The 11,158-nt window shown below is 35.9% G+C and overlaps 1 pseudogene; it reads left to right on the top strand.

The window, feature by feature from the left end:
- The first annotated feature begins 6,262 nt into the window (after nucleotides 1-6,262).
- LOC112954752 lies at nucleotides 6,263-7,711 on the top strand (annotated as a pseudogene).
- Nucleotides 7,712-11,158: the final 3,447 nt, after the last annotated feature.

Below are 11,158 nucleotides of genomic sequence, written 5' to 3'. Positions count from 1 at the left end.
ATAAGAACATACATAACATAAATATCATGCTGGCATTAATAAATATTTTTAAAAATAGTTTAGARTAAAATACTGTTAACAGTGACAGAAGGGCTATGAGATATCCCATGGTCATCTCAATAATTAAGTTCCTTTAGAAAAAGATTAAAGTGGCAGTAAAAATGATGTTGCAGGACTTAAGTTCACTTTTCAGTTGCAAATTGTACATGATTATTACATGTATTACATAAATACCTCCCTTGAGGTATTTATACACGCTGATCAGGTCCCCCCTCAGCCTCCTCTTCTCCAGGCTGAACAGGCCCAGCTCTCTCAGCCTTTGCTCATAGGGCAGATGTTCCAGAGGACATTACCCCAGAGGACAGCACAGACAGCTAGTATACATGACCTTTTTGACAGGGAAAAAGCCTYTTTTGAAGATCTGCAAATTGCCCATTAGTCCACCATGTATTCAGTACCTCCAGTGTTTCTGCTCTGTAGTTGATATAGTGAGCTTTTCTAGACCAGCTTGAAAAGGCTTGGAAGTCTACTTTTTCCTTCAAAATGACAGCAAATCTAAACAAGTGTCCAGCAGTAGAAAGGTGTCATGTCTCTGAGACACTATAGAAACAAAAGCTTACTTGTTAATTCTTGTTATAAAAATTTTGATTCAGTTTGTGCAACTTCTGAAGATGAAAGATGCCTTAAAGAAAAGAAAATATTTGCTGGCATAGGTTAAGCAAGTTTGTATAATTCTAAGCCAGTGACAGTATTATTTCTGTAAAAAATATATTTTCCCCAAATTCTGTCAACTGAGTCTTACCTTCCTCTTCTACGAGACTCATATCTCAAACTTCATATAGGAAATCCAACATTCATTTTCTGCATTTTCAATGCTTTTATTGCATTTTATGATATATTAAATCATTTTAAAGTAGCTTATATACAACGTTAAGTGCTGTAAATTACTGCAAAATGAAGCAACATACCAAAGTGATGCTGGAACTGTAAATCATTGACGTTTCCTAGTTCTTTCTCTTGAGCTCGTGATGTCAGGAGTCTTTTTTATTATTATTATTTTTAGTTTTTCTCTAATACTTGACCTTAATTTACCTTCTTATCAAAAACTAGCATTTGTGCATGGGCATCCACACAAATACACACACATGCACATCCACACATACAAATTCATATACCTATGAGTGTGTGCATATATATATATATATATATATATATATGAGATATCATTTACAAAATGAATTAAAAGAGGTTTTGAACTGGTGGAAATTAACAAAAATCATGCATTATTCTCTATTTTAATTGGTCTGCAAATACAGGCCACAGTTTAAACTAATGAAGAACCTATGAGTGGTTTTAAGAGTCTTTAAATAATGATCTTGTGCTACATTATTAAGCAGAGCTGACATTATTGCATCCTCTTTTAAAACACCATTGTATAAGATTTAAACATTTTTCCAGGGATGGCAGAAATGTTATACCTTCTAAGGTTTTCTTTTCTGTGTCAGTGCATTGAGACAAAGTTTATAACCTTTTTTTCCTGCTTTTAGTTGTAATTTGTCACTGAAAATAAACAAAGTTTGACATTACAAAATCCTTAAAAAATGCTTGCAAGTTAAATTGATCTAGGCATGTTTCTCTATCTCCAGTGTAGCAATAATGTTGACTTTAAGTCCATTTATGCTATACATTGCTGTAGTCAGGAGCAGACAGCTCTGCAAACAGGCGGAGGCTTCATGCAGGGCTGCTAATCAACTCTGTTCAACAACTGATATTAGTTAGGGAACTAGTGGATTAGAACAATGTATTTGCAAAATGTCAAGTCTATTTGTTTTGAAACTGCAAGAGCTACATCTTAGGGAGATTAAAGATCAGCTGAGGTCCTGTGAGGGAAAAGAAACAGATAATTCAGTTAGGACTCTACATTAGAGGCACAGAGTACAACATAATAAAATCAGTATCATCTGAAAGAATCTCAGTTAAAGACAATAAATCAAAATCTCTGCTTAAGTTAAGAGAGTTATACCGCAAAACCGCTGTTTATGTGAAGTAGAAAATGGATTTAGTCTTGCTTTGTAAGCACACAGTGCCTTTTATCAATTTAGCAAGGGAAATGGCACATCTCAGAGTATGAATCATGTATATTTCAGAATGAATTTTTTTTTTTTTTTAAGTTGTATTTATCTCATCATTCTCTGCTAATTGTTTAAAAGGTCGGGAAAAGAAATGACTGAAGTGTTGCAGCACTAATGCCTATTTGACACTTCTACATTTGCATGTGCAGGGACTATGTGGGATTCATGACACAGGGGCTTGAAGTGGCAAAAAAGAGCGATGAGCCCTGGCAGCTGCCTCATGAAAGGTGAGGCCACCAGGCTCATCGGATCACAGTAGGTCACCAATTTAAAGAAAATGAGGGAGATTTACCAGGGTCAAGTGGGAGTATAATGAACTGGGATTAAGCTCTTGGAGCAAAAGCAGTTAATTTTTCCYCAGGCTAGAATGGGAATATAATTCAGCCCTCTTGAGTGGCCTGCTTACAGACTGAGTGACCATCCCTAAAAATAGCTACTAGCTACACAGTCTATAGAGTCAATTTTATGAAATAGACATCTACTTTGAAGAGAATGTCATAGGATGGGCAGACAAATCTGACCTTAGTGTCCACATGGGTGCTGGGTGACTAGTTACTCTCTCCAGTACCCGTTTGTTATCTGTCATAGTCTCAAAAGAACATACTAAATTATACAGCATACAGATACATTAAAAGTGTCAACAAATCCTTTCCTCCTGTTCAAAACTGTTAAGATCCCAGCTGAGTAGTTGATCTGGTTTTGGACTTCACTTTCATTTAAGCACAACTTTTGACCAATTTGGCAGAGTCTAGTAGAGAGTTACAGAAATCACCAGAAATGTAGAAAATAACTGCCTATGAGGAAAGTCTGAACAGCTCAGCTCCTCTAATCCAAAGAATAGAAATCTAAAGTGAGACAAAATAATAGTCTTCAAATATTTGAACGGTTATTTCAAATAGGAATAAATAAACTGTTCCCCAAGAGGAGAGCCAAAACAAATAGATAGTTTAAATTGCAGAGAAGGAGTTTTAGGTTAGACATTAGGAAAAACATTCCAACCATGAGGATATTTAAGCAATGGAATTGATCACCTTGGCAGGATGTGGAATCTCTATCTTTAGATGCTTTTAAGAACAGGTTAGATAAACATCTGTCAGGAACAGTTTAGATATAGTGACCCTGTCTTCAGCACAGAGTACAACAGATGAATTTCTAAAGTGTTTGGAAGGTTTTTAAGCCCTATTTTCTGTAATTCTATATATTTCAAAAGTGTATGTTTAATGAACTTACAAATTAATCAATACGTAAGTACACTTAGATCTATTATTCAGTCACAAATGTTGCATTCCTTCTAGATTTTTTTCCCTTTACTGTATGTTGAAGAGTGATTTATGCCAAATAACATTTCTCTTGCTTCACAAAATACTACTTTAATAGGTAGCCCTGCACATGGCTGTAAGGGAGAGCAGAAYCCTGCTATTAACATTATTTATGAAGAATAATACTTAATGTATTACACAGTTATTTCACTTTGGCAGATGGAAAGGATGTCATTTACAACATAAAATTATCATTAATCCAATAAATAAAGTATCTGAAATTTAAACAATAGAGACTCTTTTAGGAGTAAGTGAAATATTTGTCATTATTGTAGTTGTAATCATATTTGTTCCAGACATTCCTGTAATAAAAGCTCAGAATACTTGCACTGTATGCAAGTAAATGTATTCCAGCTAATTTATATTCTGCTTAAATGCATGACTGTTCTAGAAGGTTGGATTAGAAAGCCATACTTTCCTTTTATGATTAATGTTAACAAAGAACACATACAAAGTAATTTATCAACAGATGCGTTTTGACACCTGATAAAGTCTGTTCATCCAGATTTTTTTTTCCTGAAGTATACTTATATAAACATTCTCTAATGTATAAAATATGGCATAGCCTTAAAAGTTAAAAAGATATTTTATTTAGAAGATGAGAAATGTTTTATTTTCCAAAAGGAGTATGACTGTATAATTTATGTTATTTATAAAGAACAATTCTTCAGCTACATGTTTCAGTATTCAGAAGAAAAAAAGAAAAAAAGAAAWAAAAAGGGCATAGAGATGTTTTGTTGTTGTTGTTCTAAAGTGTTCAGATTATATACCTATATATATTTATATGTGATTTAAATACAATTTTGTCAGTAAGTTGTTCTCATAAAAGCCCACTATGAAAAAATTATCACCAGCAAAGGAAGGCAAATCTATCCTTCATACAGTAGCAGATCTACCACCCTCTGTATAATTAGTGTTCCATACAGTACATCTCATAGATACTATTCAGTTGTATTAATCACTTAAAATAAACCAGTCACAGCCCAAAATGCTTTATGGAACCAAAAGAGTGATGGAAGACAGATGTTTCCCACCAGCAGCTCTATTTCTTCTTTGTTTAGAAGAAGTCAGAATGATGTTCCAGATCTTACAAAGCACTTCTATTTGAAGGCTCTGTTGACAGAAAATTTGTAACATCTGCAAAAAGGGTAGTTGAGTGTAGAAAAATCCAACATCCAACATCCATAATGCCATTTAGATTAGGGTTTAGGAATGCTTTCATCTGAAAGTGAAAAAAAGTTGAGTAGTAGCATAGTAGCATGTGCCAGGTATGCASAGGAAAACTAAGAACAGAGACTTTGTGCTACTGGTAGTAAAGTGTTTAAACTTTGCAGTCATACTCTACAGATTTTTAGAATGAAGCACGGTGTTCATCATAACCTGTCCCGTGTTTGCCCTCCATTGAAAAGGAGGAAGTAAGAAACTTCCAAAGTGCTTGATGAAGTATTAAGTGAAAATACAAAATGTTAGAAGCCCATCAAAATACAGCAGTAATGATGAAGCTTTTTGTGCTGGCTATTTCATAATCTACATTAATTAGAATATTTTATAGAAATAAAATGAATTTTATATCTAAATACCAGAAATTTTCACTATTTTAAAACTAAACCCCTGGCAATTTTTATAAATTGTGTATTTTTTTCCAGTTGAAGCAAACAAACAAAACCAATCTAGCCATTTTAAAAGTAAATGAACAAAAGACATTAATGTAAAAATTAATAATTCCACGTGAATACAGGTACCAGCTTCCAGGAAAATGAAATTACTCTGTGCCATGTTAGATATAGTATAATTATATGTAGAGTGGCAAGTGAGAATTCATGGCTTTTTTTTTTTTTTTTTAGGTGGGGGCAATATTTGCTAGCTCAATATATGCTAATATTATTATTACAGTTACATAAGTAATSCTACAGCTGTGTCAGATAATGTGAGCAAGTATAGCTGTAAGCTAGATAGTTAGTCCAACATGTCATTAATCAGCATGAAATTCTGATCTGTTTAATTACAAGATGTCTCTTTTGTAGAGAGGAATATAGGGGAAAAACGAGAAAGAATTAAATAATGTTATATGTGTACATATATATGCGTGTGTATATGCATATATTTGCATATACTGTGCATATGCATATAATATGCTTTCAGTTATATTTGTCTTCTAAAACTATCCTTATAATTCCTCCTCAGGAGAGTGATAGAGATTCTATACAATTCTATACAATTATGACATATAATAAAATGACATTTTTTTTAAGAAAGTCCTTTTGTATTTAATAGTAAGGAACATATTATTATTAGTTATTAAAAATATTTTCCAATTAAAAAAGATTCAATTCATAAATCACATAAATATTCCCAAGTGAATAGTGATTTTTAAAGCTCCATTCTTTTTTATTAAAACTTATGTAATCAAATTTTGTTTCATATTGACTTGAATTRCTATCAGTAAGTAATGTGAATAAACTGAATAATTAAATAAAAGGTTGCACTGACCAGTTTTTGTGAGCAATCAGGTTGCTTGTTATTTTCACCAAAGAACTGATAAACAACTAAACAAYAATCAAATACTGTGGTTTTAACAATAAGAATTTTCTGAGGCAGAATCTTATGTCTTAAGGTTTTTATTCTTTTCTACTCTTGCTGAGATTTGACAATGATGATTCTCATTACCAGTTTTTTGGGAGTGATTGAGAAAGTGATGGCAAAACGTTCAGTAAAATTGCGTCATTATAAAGCAATGCATGTAGAATTCTGTTAAATGCCATATTTAGTGGACCAAATATTGGACCCCTTCCGCCTGCACCGCCCGCCGCATGTGCCTGGAGCGGCGCCGGAGCCGGAGACGCAGTGGGCGGCGCGAAGCATGGCGGCGCGGGGCGCCTTGGCGCCCGCCATGGCCAACAGCGAGTGCGCCGCGCGCCCGCCCGGCAACAAGGTGACCGTGGTGCTGGGCGCGCAGTGGGGCGATGAGGGCAAGGGCAAGGTGGTGGACCTGCTGGCGCAGGACGCCGACATCGTCTGCAGGTGCCAGGGAGGCAATAATGCAGGCCATACCGTTGTTGTGGATTCTGTGGAGTATGACTTCCACCTTCTGCCAAGTGGCATCATCAATCCAAAAGTTATATCATTCATTGGAAATGGTGTAGTAATTCATTTGCCAGGACTCTTTGAAGAAGCTGAAAAAAATCTGAAGAAAGGAAAAGGGCTAGAAGGCTGTGAAAAAAGACTAATAATTTCTGACCGGGCTCATATTGTATTTGACTTTCACCAAGCGGCTGATGGAATCCAAGAACAGCAAAGAGAACAAGCAGGAAAGACTTTGGGAACTACCAAGAAAGGAATTGTTCCAGTGTATTCCTCAAAAGCTGCTCGAAGTGGACTCCGAATGTGTGATCTCGTTTCTGATTTTGATGAATTTTCTGAGAGGTTTAAAGTGTTGGCCAATCAGTACAAAGCTGTATATCCTACCTTGGAGATCGACATTGAAGGAGAGCTGAAAAAGCTGAAGGACTACATGGAGAAAGTAAAACCAATGGTAAAGGATGGTGTCTATTTTATGTATGAGGCTTTGCATGGGCCACCAAAGAAGATCTTAGTGGAAGCTGCAAATGCAGCGCTACTGGACATGGATTTTGGCACCTATCCTTTTGTGCCTTCGTCGAACTGCACAGTCGGGGGTGTATGCACCGGCCTGGGCATGCCCAGAACGTCGGCGAGGTGTACGGCGTCGTGAAAGCCTACACCACCAGGATTGGCATCGGGGCCTTTCCCACGGAGCAGGATAATGAAATTGGAGAATTACTGCAAAAGCGAGGTAAGGAGTTTGGTGTGACCACTGGGAGGAAGAGAAGATGTGGCCGGCTGGATCTCGTGTCGCTCTAATACGTCTACATGATCAATGGATTTCCTGCCTTGGCTCTTACCAAGTTGGATATCTTGGATGTATTCCCTGAAATCAAAGTTGGTGTTGCTTACAAACTAGATGGTGAAATCATACCTCATTTTCCTGCCAACCACGAAGTCTTAAATAAAGTAGAGGTCCAGTATGAGACACTCCCAGGATGGGATACAGACATTTCAAATGCTAGGACGTTTGATGAGCTGCCTGTAAATGCACAGAACTATGTTCGCTTTATAGAAATGGAGCTAGGTGTTCCTGTTAAATGGATTGGAGTAGGGAAATCCAGGGAATCAATGATCCAGCTGTTTTAAAGATTTCAGATGCATGGAAGAAAGCACACTCCTCAAAAGACTGCTCATTCTTAGTGCATTAGTAGCCTGCAAAGCAAACCAACCTTCGGCATTCTATGATTCTATGAAATATGTTTACTTGGTAGCTTTATTGCTGTCAAGATATAGGTATTTTTCAAGGTTTTCTTTTCTTTTATTCTTTTATTTATTTCTTTATTTATCCCAGGTATTATATGCATGTTTCTGCTTGAAATTACTATAGGAAAAAAAAAAAAAAAAAAAAAGCTGTAAACAAAGCCAAAAAAAAAAATTGATAAAAATGCCTCCTAAATTGATAAAAATGTCAAGTTAGTCCTATAAACTTATTCTAAACTAGTTAAACCCATTGCATCCCAAGCATGCAAGATACAACACGTGAATTTCTGTTCCCTAACCTTATGAACATTTGCACATGTTCAGGAAAGCCCACTGGATAAAATTTATGTATTGCTAATGATTTTTATTGCCCTCATGGCCCAAAGCAGTGGCAAAATGCCCAGGAATTTGAAAGAATCCTGTTTTTACTTAGAAGTCAGAATGCAGAACACCGTAAAAATGGTGGAAGTTAGAATGCTTTCCGTTTGGTGGAAGTTAGAATGCTTTCTAACAAGGCAAAACTGCCTTTTGTCATTGCATCACTTAGACATTATTTTCCATATTTTCCATCCCATATGGGTGATATTCCAGCTCTATATACAATGAGCTAAAGACAGCTCATTCTTCTTGAGTTCATATCTTCCAAACACTTCTTGGAGAACCTGCTAAGGAAGATCACATCAGCACAAAAGGAAATGGGAGTGGAAATGCACAGTATCTGCTTCTTCCTATGGGAACCACTTGGATCTCCATAGCTGAAGGATGCTCTTAAAATCTGTGTGCAGAACACCTGCCATTGGAATTGAGGAACAGCACTATCCACGCCACAGTCATCTGTTACTAAACCCAAGACTGCAAATGTTTGTTCGTAAGTTAATATTGCTTCAAAGACCAGTAAGGTACTCAGATTCTCTTCCGCAGCTACAACAGTACAGCTAAGAGGGAGAAGTCAACTGGAGGAGGTCTGCTTTCTATAAAAGCTTGCTGACAAGGATTTGAGTCCAGTAGCAATGCAAAAAGCACTAGACAACTTTCAAAGTCTCTAAAGACCCATAAATGTGAAAGATCAATCATCCTTTCTTTTTCTACTGGATTCTATCCTGTTTCTCAGATATTTTTCCAATTTTCCCAAAGAAGTAAGAAGTGTTGGCATAAGAGTAGAGAAGTTTTTTCATATCACAAATCAAGTGACTTTCAAGGACAAAATCTGAAGAACAATGAAGATTGCTTACAGAATTTGACTTCAAAATTCATATAGAAACATAGGAACATATAGAACATAGAAAAAAAAAAATATGAGAATAAGTTGTTGGGTCGCGTAACAAGATATAATTACAGGAAATGGGATAAATGGTAAACTTTACAGCAAATCTTAATTTTTATGGAAATCAGCCATACTGAAGACAGTTGGTCATATTTAGAATAGGACTTTACATACTCTACAGGGGAATTACCTCTAACTGAGATAGCCTATTACAAAGGTCAAGATCAGAAACCTGACTTACTTACTAATGGTTTTGGAAGTTCTTTCCAAAAGGAATCCATGTAGAAGCTGATGTAAGGAGCCTGAATTTTAAAGTACCTTAAGAATTTCAAGGTATTTACTAAGTTTTCATTTGCTTGATATGCATGGGAAGAACAACCAGATCAGATACAATTTTTCATTACCATAATTACCTGTATTTGTACTGTAATTATCATATGCAGTTAAATAGAGGCAAAGCATTTGCCAAAATCTGCAAGATCTTTTTTTTTGTTATAATCATATTAAGAGGAAAAGGAAAGATTGAAAAAAAGAGGTTGTATCGGTACTAGCTATCTACATCATAAAAAGGATTAAAAAAAATAGGAATCTGAGTTAGCTTTGAGTCCAAATAGAAGAACCAAAAGAATCTAGTTCCTATTTTATACTGAAATTACTGTATAGTTTTACAGAAATGAGAACTTTGTGGACTTAAAAGTTGTTCTTCCTAGCATACTAAGTGGAATAGAAAAATTTTCAGCATTAATGGTTCTTTTTTTCTGTTATAGAAGTTGTGGGTTCATTACTTCAATAAAACTTGAATGTACACTCTGGGCCTTTAATTTTCTTTATAGGAAGAACAATAGGCACAAGTCATCTGATCAGTTTTAGAACCAATTTTAGAATAAAAATAATGGCATGTTGGGATGAAAATAATTGAAAAGCTCTTCTTTCTGACCATCAATATATAAAGGAATCTAAAGATTCAAGTTTCTGATAAATGTCTACACAGAAATTCTTAGATTTATTTTGTCTTTCATGTCTATTGTCTTTATGAGGCCAAATTATGACATTAAAAATGTTTAAAAAAGGTCATAAATGGATCAAGTAGTTTAGCTGACTCATGGTTAACTTGGTGTCAACCAGGACTCCCGGGTCCCTCTCTGCGGAGCTACTCTCCAGCAGGTCAGCCCCTAATCTGTTCTGATGCCTGGGGTTATTCCTCTGCAGGTGCAGGACCCTGCACTTGTCCTTGTTGAACTTCATGAGGTTCCTCTCTGCCCAACTCTCCAATCTGTCCAGGTCCCTCTGGAAGGCAGCACAGCCCTTCAGAGTGTCAGCCACTCCACCCAGTGTCGGCCACTCCACCCAGCTTGGTGTCATCTGCAAACTTGCTCAGGGTGCATTCTGTGTCCAGGTCATCAACGAACAAGTTGAACAGCACGGGGCCCAGTATTGACCCCTGGGGGACACCACTGGCCACAGGCCTCCAGCTGGACTCGGCCCCATTTATCATCACCCTCTGAGCTCTGCAGTGCAGCCAGTTCTTGATCCACCTCTATTCCAATATTCATATTTAATATCCAAATTCCCAGTATTTTCTTCACTTTTTTTCATGTTGAAAAAATAAAAAGGAAGTGTTTCTCCCTTTAAAATATACAAAAAAATAAAGGGCATTCGGTGTAAGATACATTATTCTTGGTTTAAACTGGAAAATTAATTCTTCACAGGTTTAAGAAAAGATTTTAAGAATCTTTAAATAATTAATTATTTAGTTTGGTTCAATGCCAATGACTCATCAGCTTGGGGGAGAAGAAGAAGTAAGATGAACAACATGATCTCTGAAAATTTATTTCTTTAGAAGCTTTATTTAAGCAAAGATCACACCTGACCAAACATCACATTTAGCAAGTTAAAGTGTAAAAAAGACATAAGTGATCCAAAAATGTTTTTTAGAATAAAGTCAGGGTTTTAACCTAAGCTGTAGATTATATTATGTGCTCCAACTATAACAATAAGATATTTCCCTTTAGAATCCAAGATTCTGTTATTAGTAGCCTTTAAAAAGATACCAGTGTAATACCAATGAGCTTGAAACAAAGATCACATTAAGATGTGCATTCATTTTCCTCTTGTAATAT

Source organism: Nothoprocta perdicaria, unplaced genomic scaffold, assembly GCF_003342845.1.
Source record: "Nothoprocta perdicaria isolate Ctin4 unplaced genomic scaffold, notPer1 scaffold_500, whole genome shotgun sequence".
Classification (NCBI taxonomy): Eukaryota; Metazoa; Chordata; class Aves; order Tinamiformes; family Tinamidae; genus Nothoprocta; species Nothoprocta perdicaria.
The sequence above is the reverse complement of the archived record's forward strand: the minus strand, read 5'-3'. Positions and strand labels throughout refer to the sequence as shown.